This window comes from Eublepharis macularius, chromosome 13, assembly GCF_028583425.1.
Source record: "Eublepharis macularius isolate TG4126 chromosome 13, MPM_Emac_v1.0, whole genome shotgun sequence".
NCBI lineage: Eukaryota > Metazoa > Chordata > Lepidosauria > Squamata > Eublepharidae > Eublepharis > Eublepharis macularius.
The window spans coordinates 52619074-52631610 of NC_072802.1; the positions used below are offsets into that span (position 1 = coordinate 52619074).

Here is a 12537-nt window from a genome sequence, read left to right on the forward strand (position 1 = left end):
CAATCCTTCAACCCTGTACTGAATCCTTGCTAATGCTACACTAGTGGCCAAAATTGTGGAAACCTTTTTGGAAAAGTGTATTTTTGAGCTTTGATGGCTCATAACACCACTTTTTTTTGGAGTAATACCATAAAATTATATATCAATGGAAAGATAATTTAATCAAGAATGTAATGCAACAAAGTTTGTTCAGTTATCCAATCAACAATACAACAGGGCTAGGATTACAGAGTCAGGAAAAATGCAAACAGAAAATTGCTTAAAGCATAACATAAACAAGGTAGAAGCTACAGTGCAAAAGACAGAAGCTCTGGTTGAAGCCAAGTGGGCCACTTTAAATGGGAGAACAGCCAGTAGGTGGCAGCCTGAAGACTATAGTTGGGCAAACGGAGGAGGTGGTCTTTTACATATGTGTGTTGTAGGCCATGAAGGACTTTAAACAGCACCTTGAACTAGATTTGGAAACAAACTAGCAGCCAATGTAGCTGTGTTAAGATGTGTGAAATATATTCCTATCATATCCTATATTCCTATCCTATACTCTGGTTTCTCTTCAGATCGCATAAATCTTTCGCTTTCCTATCAACTAGTCCCTGACAATAATTGGGCTGCTGCATTCTGAACCAACTGCAGCATCCAAGTTGTTTTCAAGGACAGCCCAGCATATAATGCATTGCATTGATCCAAGTGTGCAGTTATAAAAGTATGGGTCAGCATGGCCAGATTGTTGCCAGGAGAGTGTTGGTGAACCAGGTGGAGATGGTAGAGATTCACACTTGGTCCGCTTTACAGCAGTGTTCCTGAGTGCAGATCTGTATTTTTCCTTATCTAAATTAATACTGCCATGGTAAAAAGGAAAGGTACAAAGGGATACCACTGTATGCATTGGAGCTTAATCTGCTCCCAATAGCATTAAGACACCGAGATTTATTCCTCTCTGCATATCCCTAACCTGGATTCCATTTGTTGGTCATTGTGAAACATCATAAAACGGTAGGAAATGGTTTAATTGTTTATTTAAAACATTTATACATCTGCTTTCTCTCAAAAAATAGGGACCCAAAGGAGGCCTTATGGATAAGCAGGAAACTCCACTATGCCTGCTCAAGCTTTTCCTTTTAATAGGATAATCCAAAGCTTGGGGCAAAAAAGGGTGTGACTCACTTTAGAACTGCACTGCATGTGCCCTTGAGCCAGTCACTCACAGACTCACGCCTCACAGGGCTGTTAGGAGTGGGAGGGAATGGGATAATCCTGTCTATGTATGCCCCCCTAATTTCCTTGCAATGAGTGCATGAAGTCCTCCAGTCCCTTTTCTACATAAGTTGCCTAGGGCTAAGGGAAATACGCTCTACCTCAAAGTTGAAAGCAAATAGGTTTGATCTGATACCGGCAGGGTATTAGGCAGGGCATTAGGAGTTGAATCCAGTGGCACCTTAGAGAGCAACAAGATTGTCAGGGTATATGTTTTTGAGAGTCAGCGCTCCCCACTTCAGATACCTTCTTCAGATCCTGGCAAGGCATTGCTGCTAAAAGGAGTATCTAACGCTACTCTTGCCTCAGGGCTTCAAACTCACAAGCCCATTCCCACCCCTTTAACCTTTCTTATGAGAACAATTTCAGAGGGGAGTAGCTGTTTTAGTTTGCCACTGCAAACAAAATAGGGGCTTTGTGGCATGTTAAAGACTAAGTTTTTAAAAAAATACATATAGTATGAGCTTTCATGGACTCGAACAAGTGGGCATAACATGCTTATGATAGAATAATTTCAGGTGGGTAGCCATGTTGTTTTGCAGTAGAAGAGCAAGATTGGAGTCAAGTAGTACCTTAAAGACCAGCAAGATTTCCCAGAGTTTTTGAGAGTCGAGATTCCCTTGGCTGGATAATTTTTTTAAAAATTGTTAATTTGTTTCGCTTGATAATTTTAGTTTTTAAATTTTGTTAATTTTTTTTTAATTTGTTAATTTTAACTTACTGATTTTTCGAGCGCCACAAGACTCCTGTTTATTTCTGGTAGGTAGAAGTGTTGATCTGCAATCGAACTGTAGGATTGGAGTCCCGTGGTGCCTTAGAGACCAACAAGATTTTCAGGGTACGTGCTTTTGAGAGTCAAAGAGATCTGAAGTGGGCGCTCTGACTCTAGACAGCCTACACCCTGAAAATCCTGTAGATCTCTAAGGTGCCACTGGACTCAAATCCTGCTGCTTATTTCTGCTTAGGGGAGATGGTCTAGTTTTGCATTGGAATGCGGAAGCGCCGCTCGAACCCCATTGGGCGATTATTCATCTGCCCGCCCACTTTCCTTCCCACTCCTGCCCCGCCCCTTTCCTTTCCCTTGTCTCTTGGATGACCAGGCTGAGTAGTCGGCTGCTGATTCTCAGCTGACGCTGCCAAGGTTGGGGAGCCGAGCGACGAGGCGGTCGAACGTGATTGGCCGCGCCTGGCAAGCAGGAACCGCACCTCAGGCGAGCGGTGGCAGGCGCGGTCGGAGCGTGGCCCCCTTGACGGAGACTGACCGGCGGGCTCCGGGGCCCGGGTGGCGCCGGAGAACTTTCCCCCTCAGCCCGGACTCAGGTGAGGAGATACTTGGCTGCGGTTGCGACGGGGAGGGGGGCTGTTCTCCCTCCCCCCCTCCAACAGGCGTCGGTGGTGGAGGGGGAAGGAGTGCGACCCGGGAGGAAATTGGCGGCCAGGTAAGAGGAGGAAGAGAGAGAGCCTGGAGGGGAGCGGGGGAGCCGGATTAGGAGAAGGGCAGCTGCGAGGGAATAACTGGGAAGGGGAAGTATGAGGTGAAGATGTGAAGGGCTCCCTCTCTAAAGTGAAATGGGGTAAGGGGGAGGAGGAGGAAGAAGAGGAAGAGAGGCGCAGGCATGAGGGGAGGGGTTGGTCGGGTTGTGCGGGGGAAGAAAGGGACTGGGAAGTGACTTGGGTTACCAGTGTCTGGGGGCTGGCTGGAGACCGCCCGGAATTGCACCTGACTTTCAGGTGGCACCGATCAGTTCTATTCGCAAATCTCCAGGAATTTCTTAACCCGGAGCTGGCAGCCTAAGGAAAGTCGAGGGAAGTGATGGAAAGTTGGGCACAGATGCGAAAGCGTGTGAGGAGGAGAGGGGGCTGGACGAAAGGGAGAAGGAATCTCTCTCCCCCAGCTGTTTTGTGAGAGGGAGGAGATGGAGAGGTGAGAGAAAGGGGAGGGTGAAGAGAATGTGGGCTAGCACCAAGAGTGAAGAAGCGAGTAGCACCTTAAATATTAACTAGATTTCCAAGTTATGAGCTTTTGAGAGGCAGAGCTCGCTTTATCAGATAGCTCATACCTTGAAAATCTAGTTGTTCTTTAAGGCGCTACTGGACCTGGATCTTGCTTTTCAACTGCAGACCAACAGGGCTACCCACTAGAAGTGAGAGCAGGGAAAGTCTTGTAGGGGGCGCAGCCAAACCTGCCAGGAGGATTGGATGAGGAAGGGGGAAGGGGTAGCGAGGGAGCACTGTGTGGGAAGAAAGCCAGTGGGGTGCAGGAGTTGAGAGATGCAGACATGAAGCAGGCGTAACATAGTGGCTGAGAATCTACGCTGTAAATCAGGAAGTCCCTTGCTGGAATCTTGCACAGGCCGTGAACTCACTGGGTGGCCTTAGGCGAGTTGCTGGTGAAGTGTTTCTCTATCTCAGCTCCCCATCTGCAAGAGACTCCTTCCTTGTAGGGTTGCTTGCAGGATTACAAAGATAGCATGTGTGAAGTGCTTGGGACACATGAAAGTACATGCCGAGTACTGTTATTAGTGTGAAAGGATAATTGGGTGGGAGCAAACACTAGAGACAAGTGAAAACCAGTGGAAGGAAAAGGAAGACTGTAAAGGGGGTGGGGGTGATGAGGAAGTACTTGGGAAGGGGGGAATGTGATAAGTTTTAGAGGTTCTTAGGAATGAAGAGTTACAAAAATGAATAGGTATAATATGTCAATAGTAGAAGTTCTCTCTAAGTTTTTATCTGATTAGAACATTAGAGAAAAGATGAAATTCTGTATGGCAAATTTTAGGCTGTAAGCTTTTCAGGGCAAGGACCTTTTACTTGTAATCTGCAAAGTGACGTGCAGCTTGATGGAACTATATAAACTTTAAAACCCCACCCTTATTACAGGGACTAGGGTAAGAAATGACTGATTTATGTAGGGGGTGGAAGGTACAGTGACAGTAAGAAAGAAATTGATGGTGTGGGGATTACTTATAGGATGGTATCTGGGTCCAAGGTGAATGAATGATAATGTCAGGAAAGCAAACATTGCTTGGGGGAGCAATGGTTGGGGGAGGAGTCAGAAAAGTATTGAATAGTATCTATTTGTTTAAATAGTTCTGAGTATGAACCTTCAGCAGTTTATTTTGTTGCTAGTATTACCTCCTTTTTGCAGTATTTGAGCTAACTCTTTATCTCCTCAGTTTTTCTTTCTTTTTTGCCTTGGGGTCATTAATGTTCAACCCTGTTAGTGAGGATCCATAGATGTGAATTGTATTGCAACTTAGCTTTAGTCTTTCATGATTTGGAATGGAAGGAGGGGGTTCAAGATGGCAAAACAGGGTTTCTGCTATATGTGTAATAGTTTTTTGTTGTAAGGCTGCTTCTGTTAGTTGAGGTCTGTGTCACTTAAGTGTAAAATTTAGGGTAAAGCAGGGAGAGGCAATTGGTGGCTGAAGGGCTCAATCTGGTCCCCAGCATAGCTTGAGACGCAGATCCTTGAGGACTGTAGCCAGTTCTTCCCACACTAATCAAAAACTTGTGAATGCCTTCATCCTTACTGTTAGCAACCATAAACTTTAGCAGAGTCCTTAGCCACTCACTCTGACATGGGGAAAAGGGCAACAGCATCTCAGTCAGGTTCGTGCCTCACCTGCTCCCTCCATTACCAAATTTTATCCAGCTAGTGAAAGTATAAGGGAAATAAGCTCCTGTTGCTGTTGGGAGGAAGAGGTTAAAGAACCTTTTCCTAATTTTTGGTTCTGATCAGAGTAATTCAATGGGGATATTTTCAGTATACGGCTCTACTTAAAAACTTAGTTGCTAAAAAGAGAAATACTGAAGGAAGGGTTCTGAGACTGATTATTCCATCTTTGTTATACCTGATCTGTAATGCTGGGTGTTATTTCACTTTAAAAAGTTTACTGTTGGAGATTTTTTTGCCTTAAGTGTTAGTATGTTATCTAACGCCGTACTCAGAATGGTAACTGATGTCATCTAAGTTTGTCCCTTAATACCTCAGTAAATTTGCATTTTTGAGCAAGCTGAATACTTTCTATCCTGGAAATGAGGTAGTACAATGGTAGGGAAGAGGAACTTCCTTAGGTTTCTGGGTTCTTATCTGTGAGAGGGTGGCTAATGTTATAGAAATGTTTTGAGCTCTGTAAATAGATGACCTTCTATGTTTATAATGGCAAAAGTCACAAAGGGCTGGAATCACTGGTTTTTAGAATTTCATTTATGCTATTCTGACACAGTCAAAGTTCATATGAATGCTAAAAAGCATTCGTCTCTTTTAATATTGACAAGTTAATTATGATGCTATTTAGAAGATCCCATGGAACAGAAAATTTCTGAAAAAGAGAATGAATAAATATTTCAGGAGAATTTGTAAAAATCTATTTTAAGAAGAAAAACTAATGACATAAGGATACAAGCGTGTTTCATTATTACACTCCACTAAAAATACAAACTGCTGTTGCAATGCTGCCATACCTTTAGGGTCTCAGCATATCCATGACAGAATCTGTTGGCTAGTAGGGGCAATTCAGGTTGATTATATAGCCATTTGTTTGAAACAAGGAGTACTTTCAGCCTATTTTGGTTGTTCTGCTATATATAATGCAGAAATTACAGTGCAATCCTAAACCTTTCCTGGAACAGCTTGGGGGGTGCTTCTATGCCAACACCAAGTCGGTGTAATTCTGCTAGCACAGCAGTGCCAACAGAGGAACCTGAAATGGGCAACACCAGGGATGTGTAGGAGGAAGAACAAGACTAGTTCAGCATCCTAAGACTGCTCAGCTCAGTTTCTTCATGTTGTTAATACTTATCTACAAGAATCCTTCCTTACAGGTAGTTGACCTTGGGACACAAATGTGTAGTGGTATTTTCTCCATCTTCAGCTAGGGATGCAAGGGCAATGCATCCCACATAGGTAAGCAAGGATTGAAGATGCCATGCCTCATGTTTGATTCCTACAAATTTCTGCCCTCCCCAAGTGTATACACTGTGTATTGGCTTAATAACCCTTCCTCCATCACACAAGAGGTACAGGGTAAATATGTACAATGAGAAAGGAGGGCCCCTCTTGATGATGGGCTGGCATAATATCAGCTTGATGTCATGTCAATGCAGCTGTGCATGTGGGGAGTGGGAGGGAATACAAGTGCAACTATGCTTCTGGATGACTGCTTGCCAAACACTCAGGGCCCTTTTGCCTTGCAGCATCAGGGCCTGATGAAGCAGCCCAAGGAGAAACTGTAGACACACCATTCTAAAGGAACTCCCTACAAAGGATGAGTGAATATTGGCCACATTTTGCTCCTCACCAAGAAGGATACTCGGGGAGATCAAGGAATGAAGAACATCTTTCTCTCAAATCTGTATCTCACCAGCATGCACAAAGTGCTTGAGACCACATGCCATCCATTGCTGCTGTTGAATTTTACACATCACCAGGATAAATAGCAGGAGACAGTGGTAATTCAGCAGATAAATTGCTAGATGGAAAAGTGCTGACCAAAATGAATGGAGTCTGAGACAGCCAATCTGCATGAATCATCAGGGATTGGATGACACAAAATTTCAGATTTGCCTAGGATGCCTCTCTGGTTCTTAATCAGAACTTCAGATATGTTAAGCCTGTACTGTTCCACAGTATTTTGCTTTTCGGTGTGTAGGCTTTCCTTTCCTGGTATATGTGGCTGGTATTAATGGAGGATTCCAAATGGCTGTGCAGTGGCGTATGGTTTCTCATCCTGCTGCTTCCTCCTGTTGCAGGAACTTGTTTGCTAAAAGATTATCTTTGCTTTATCCCAACCCTAGTGGGACTCAATAGCATCTGATTTTTGCAACACTTTTTCCATTGGTGGGTTTACGTTTTTATGCTACTGTTGTAATGTTTGTTATGTATTCTGTCACTTTTTTACTTTAAAAAAGCACTGTATCAATCTCTTTTTATGATATCACTCATAGAAATCAGTAAGATAAGCGCACTGCATGTAACAGTATATAAATTCATATCTCAATGAGGTAAATGGACTACATAATATGTGGACTATAAATATATATAAACCACTCTTCACCTCACTAAACTGTTATAAAATCAACCAGTCTCCTAAATCTGATGTAGAGAGTTCAGTAACTTTTTAATTAGTGTTTTACTTTGTTTGTTGCTTGCAGTACTATTTTTTTAGTTGGAATGTTTTATAAAACAGCTTGAAATATTATGTATAGGTGCTATTTTTTTAATAACAACAGATTCTCAACATTTATTGCATAGGTAGGAAACAGCAGCTACTGACAGATAGGCCTAGGTGGATTTTGTTGAATTCTTCCTACAGATTCTGATTTGTACATGTTTAATTTTCTGCGGCATGAACTTCAGAGTCTTTTGTCAATGCTTACTAATTACAACATCTTCAGAAAATGAAATATTCTTGTCAATGGGAGGCTGCAAGCGCCATAATGCTGTTTTTCACAGTATTCCTAGAGACCCCACATAGTCATTGCTTTGAATTGCAAGAAGTTGGCCTTGCTTTTTAGGTCTCTTTCTAGTGGTAGGAGTTGTGTGTGCTGTAGAAAGAATTATAGAAGGCACGCTTAGGTTTCTATGAATAACATCAAAATAACATTGAATTGATATAAATCACGTGACATAAATAAAATAAATAACAAAATCCTTAATATTCTTCCATATGCTGCCTGCTTCCTGTGTGTGGCTACTCTTTGAGCGATGTGAAGTTGGGGTGGGGGTGGATTCTTTGCTTTATTCCTTTTTGTTTTTGTAATTGCATTTCAGTTAAGGAAATCTCAGAGGTTTCTTCCTCCTTTCAAAGAAGGAAGCATCTGTGCAAGCTGATGTTCATAGTGCCTTTGCTTTAGCTACTGTTGCTTCTAAACATGTAACTGTGTGGTAGCTACAAGTTCCAGGGGAGCGGAGAAGATGGGAAATGGCAGCTATGTGGCTGGACAGTAGCTGTTCAATGAGAGAACTGATGGTGATATGTGAAAATCAAGCTGAGTCAGGCTCATAGACGGAAGTAAAAAATACAAGATGTGCTTCGCCAAATCAGACAAAGTGATTGATCTTATCCAACAACTTATTTCATCCTGTGGCTAATTGTTTGCTTCTCAGGACCACCAACAGAACACAGAGTCCAAGGCCTTACCCCAATGTTGCCTCACAGCACCAGTGTTTAGAGGTGTATTGCTCTGGATGTAGCAGTAGTCATCATGGCTAGTAGCCATAGGTGAACTTATCCTCTATGAATCTGTCTAATCCTCTATTAAAGCTATCTACGCTAATTGCCATCACTATTTCCACTAGCAGGGAATTCCACACTTTAAGTTTTAATTCCACACTTGACTGAAGAAGTACTTCTGAATGCTATGAATCTATTGCCCATCAGCTTAATTGGTTTTGATGTTCTGATGATGTAACTAAACCTAAATATAAAAAGTATTATATCCCTAGATACATTTAGCAACATACTCAACTATTTGTCAGTTATTCCATTACCTTTATACTCATTGGCTAGCAATATCCTAATACATTTACACCCATTCGCTGGTAGTTCTCTATTCTTTTTTACTCTCTAATCTCATGACCTAAATGCTTAACTGGATCCAGAGTTAGTGTTAAGCCTTGATCTTGAGCTAATATATACTGCTTTCTAAGACCAGGCAAGAATAAAAAGCCAGGTTCTTGGAAATTATAAAAGATCTGGCCAGTCTATACTGCTTACTAGACATGGGCATGGACTGGGAAAAAGCCATGGAGTGTTTCATGGACTTGCCCTGGTGGTCCATCACTTCTGGGGGCCCCAGCACCACCCTCTTCACACTCAGATGCCAAAATCGCAGCGTGTCTTCAGCAGGCTCTCCTCCAGCCACCCTTCAAGTTTGGCCAGGATTGCATTTTGGATGTCAGAGTTACAGACCCCCAAAGCGGCTGCCGCCAGGAAACATCCAGTACATAGAATAGGAGCTGCAAACACCAGTTGACTTGCATTGGCTTGCAGCAGTTGGCAGAGCCCTAGGCTAGCCCAACACCCCACAATCAAATTGAAAGGGGGGAAACAAGAATGAGCCCTCAGTTGAGGGCCAAATAAGCTTGCACCCAGAGCTTGACTGCAGCTCTGAGACTGGGTTGCGGCACAGCCCTAAGCTAGCCCACCACCCCACAAGCAAATAAGAATTGAAAGGAAAAAAGGAGAAACAAGAATGATCCCTCAGCCAAGGAAACCCAATAAGCTTGCTCCCATCCAGAGCCTTGCTGCAACACAAGCCCCAAGCCTCCCTCTGGCGCAATCCGAAAAAAACTCCCGCAACAAGCAGTTCCTCTGAGCTGGTAGCCAGCTGGAAAGTGAAACCGCTGCCCTGCGCTGTGTCTTATATACTAAACACTCATATAGAGAATAATGGGAGTTCTCTGGTTGGCAGCCAGAACTGCCTATCACAGGTTTCAGGGTAAGACTGGTGTGTTTCAATGGCAGCAGAAAGTCTGCAGGTGGCTCCTACATTGCCTAGGGAATTGATTGCTTGGCACCAGGATGTCTGGCCAAAATTTGTCGTATCCATGAAAAAAGGCGCATCCCACCACCTGCTGTGTCACGGGCTGGGCCAGCCCAAGCAGGGTGGTTCAAGTCCAGACCTCAACACCAAGTCCAATGGGGAGTTCCAGGAGCAAGAGCCAAGTCAGAAAAGGTGGTCAGAGCTAGGTCAGGTACAGTCCAAGGTCGGTCACCAATAGCGTCAGGTCCAAAAGCAGGCACGAGCAAGGAACACGGAGTGGTTGCAGGTAGTCGACACGTTGCTTCCACACCTGGTGGTACCCTCAGCTCAGTTTTTATATCCAGGCATGGATTACAGCCAGCTGCTGGGGCTCCATCCTACTGCTACTCATCATCGCTCTCCAGCAGCTGGCGTCGGTTCAGGAGGCGAGCACTGCGCCGTCTGTCCTGCAGCTCCAGCCTCAGCCTTTGTCTGCAGCGTTCTTTACGCATGGGCTAACCTGGGGGGTGGTGGAAGCCCCTGGCTGGGCTTCCCCTGTGGTGCTGGCAGTCCCTGACTGAGCTTCCCCTGTTGAAGTCTCTGGCTGAGCTTCCCCTGTGGTGCTGGGGCTGGAGAGTACTGATGGTTCTGCTTCAGCTGCTGGCTGTAGGCTCCGATTAGCCAGCAGCTGTGGCTCCTGATTACCAGCCTCTGCTGTGTCAGGGCCGGCTACATGTAGCTCCTCTTCTCCTGAGGAGTCCTGGCTGGCTACACGAAGCCCCTCTCCTCCGGAGGAGGAGTCCTCACTCTCACTGAGCCCAGACTGGGCCATGACACGCTGGCTTGCAAACGCTGAACTGGCCTGGTCTGTGTAAAATTTTGGTCTGTTTTTCGGTTCGTGCCCACTTCTACTGCTTACCTTTCAGAAGAATTGATATTGCACACCCCTATTCGTTCAGTATGTTCGTTCAGTATGTATGTGAATGAAACTGACAGAATTGGGAAGGTACAGATGAGTGGACATGATTGCGTTTTGATTATGCATTATGAATCAAAGTAATTTGTACAAAACTCCATGTTGCACAAAAACAAGCCAAACGGTCATCCTTGCTGGTTGGTACTTCCTGGAGTAAGACAGGTCAGGGGTTTTTTTTGTTAAAAATAAACTTTGTTTGCACTCTACGAGAAAGCTTAGTGGCCTACTATTGTGAAAGAGCATAGATAGGCACTTCCGAAGCAGTCCCACATCTGAACCTGCATTGGCTCTTTGCAGGGGTTGATAGGACAGAGACTCTGCCTTGGAAATCAGGAGAAGGCAGGGGTGAAGGTTCCTTGGTCATTACAAAGAAGATATCCGTCGAGGTCCTTGACCTGTGTAGTATTTGTTGGTGTCAGGGAATATCTCCGGAACTGCTCTGACCTGTTACTGATAAAAGGCATCTGTATTCATCCAGGTGACTTTCCCATAGTTCTCTCCTTTGCTCAGAGCTGTGTAGAGATAGAGGGATAAAATCACTACCTAAAATCCCTCATGTGCCAGGCAGACAATCTGTTCTGACCTTGAGTCTTGCTGCCAGTGAACTGTACCCATGAAGAAACATCTATAACATGCACCATTTTGAATTTTTATGCTTGGGGCAAGAGCACATTTCATGTACTTAAAGAAAAATCTGTCTTAAGCTTTCCCTTAGTCATCTCGCCACTATGACAAATAGGATTCTGAACTAGATGTACTTTGGTCTGATTCAGCAGGGCTTGTGTCATGTTGTTAAGATATTTTAATTATCTGTTATAAAGTAAAACAGCATTACTGTTGAAATTAGTTCTTCCTGCAGCAGGCTATATTAGTAAATGGTTTTATGAGAGGGATTGGATGCTTCCTGCTTTGCATAGGGGTGCACTTGTCTCCATAGTGGGCTGAGCTCATGCTGTGTGTATGAGGAATTCATTACTTGTAGTAGTAGGGAAAAATCTGGTTTAATGCAGCAAGCTTGTAAAATACTTCTGGCAGAGCCGTAAAGGAATGTTTCAAAGCAGTAAAAGGGCAGCCTTAACAGAATTCTTTTTGGCCTGTTACTTCAAGGTACACTGTAGTTAAAGGGTTGACACATTGAGAGCCTGCAACTGTGTATCTTATTGTTTCAAAGTATTTTTGTACCACCTAGTTCTTTTTCCAAGTGAACGAACGACAAGCTTTTTTCTTCTCCCCCACCCCATCATTCTACAATGTTGAATTTGTACCTACAGAGCACTATTAAAGAAGTGACAGAAAATGGAACTATTGTGTAGAGCATGATGCGTACATCACACTTGGAAGTTAATCTTCAGTGGGCAATTGATGGTTCCTAGTGCTTGATTTTCTTAGGAAAGCACTTTTTAATTATCATTCCTTTGAAAGATAGCTTTTTCTGCATTCACAAAAGAGCAGTGGGTGAATTATTTGTGAGTAAACAACCTGGCCAGACAGGTGAAATGGCAGGCTGGGGTGGGTTCTTGTAAATAGGTTCCATTATGTTGGCTGGGAGGGAGCCAGCCTGCTGTTTAAATGAAGACCTTCCCAGGTGCTCCTGGTGAAGAACTGCAGCAGTTCTTTTGGCTGTGAAGGGCTCTAATTCAAGCTATAGTTTTGTGTCTACTCATGGTAAACATAGCATATTTCACACACGTATAGATTCACCCCTACTTCTGGCATGAAACTTGGTAAGAAAATTCCTCCAAAGAGGAGTGAAATATCAGAAAACGAAGCTACAATCATGCTAAATATACAAGGTTATCTTCTGGCATGTTAACCCATAAGAGGCTTGATTCCTTCGT

The 12537-nt window shown here is 43.8% G+C and overlaps 1 protein-coding gene across 2 annotated transcripts in view; it reads left to right on the forward strand.

The window, feature by feature from the left end:
- The first annotated feature begins 2408 nt into the window (after nucleotides 1-2408).
- The window catches only part of TAOK3 (TAO kinase 3), a 119097-nt gene continuing 108968 nt past the window's right edge, over nucleotides 2409-12537 (forward strand). For both annotated transcript variants that reach the window (XM_054996391.1, XM_054996392.1), the window contains exon 1: nucleotides 2409-2574. The gene's annotated coding sequence lies outside the window, so the exon portion shown is untranslated. The remainder of the gene's footprint in view (nucleotides 2575-12537) is intronic.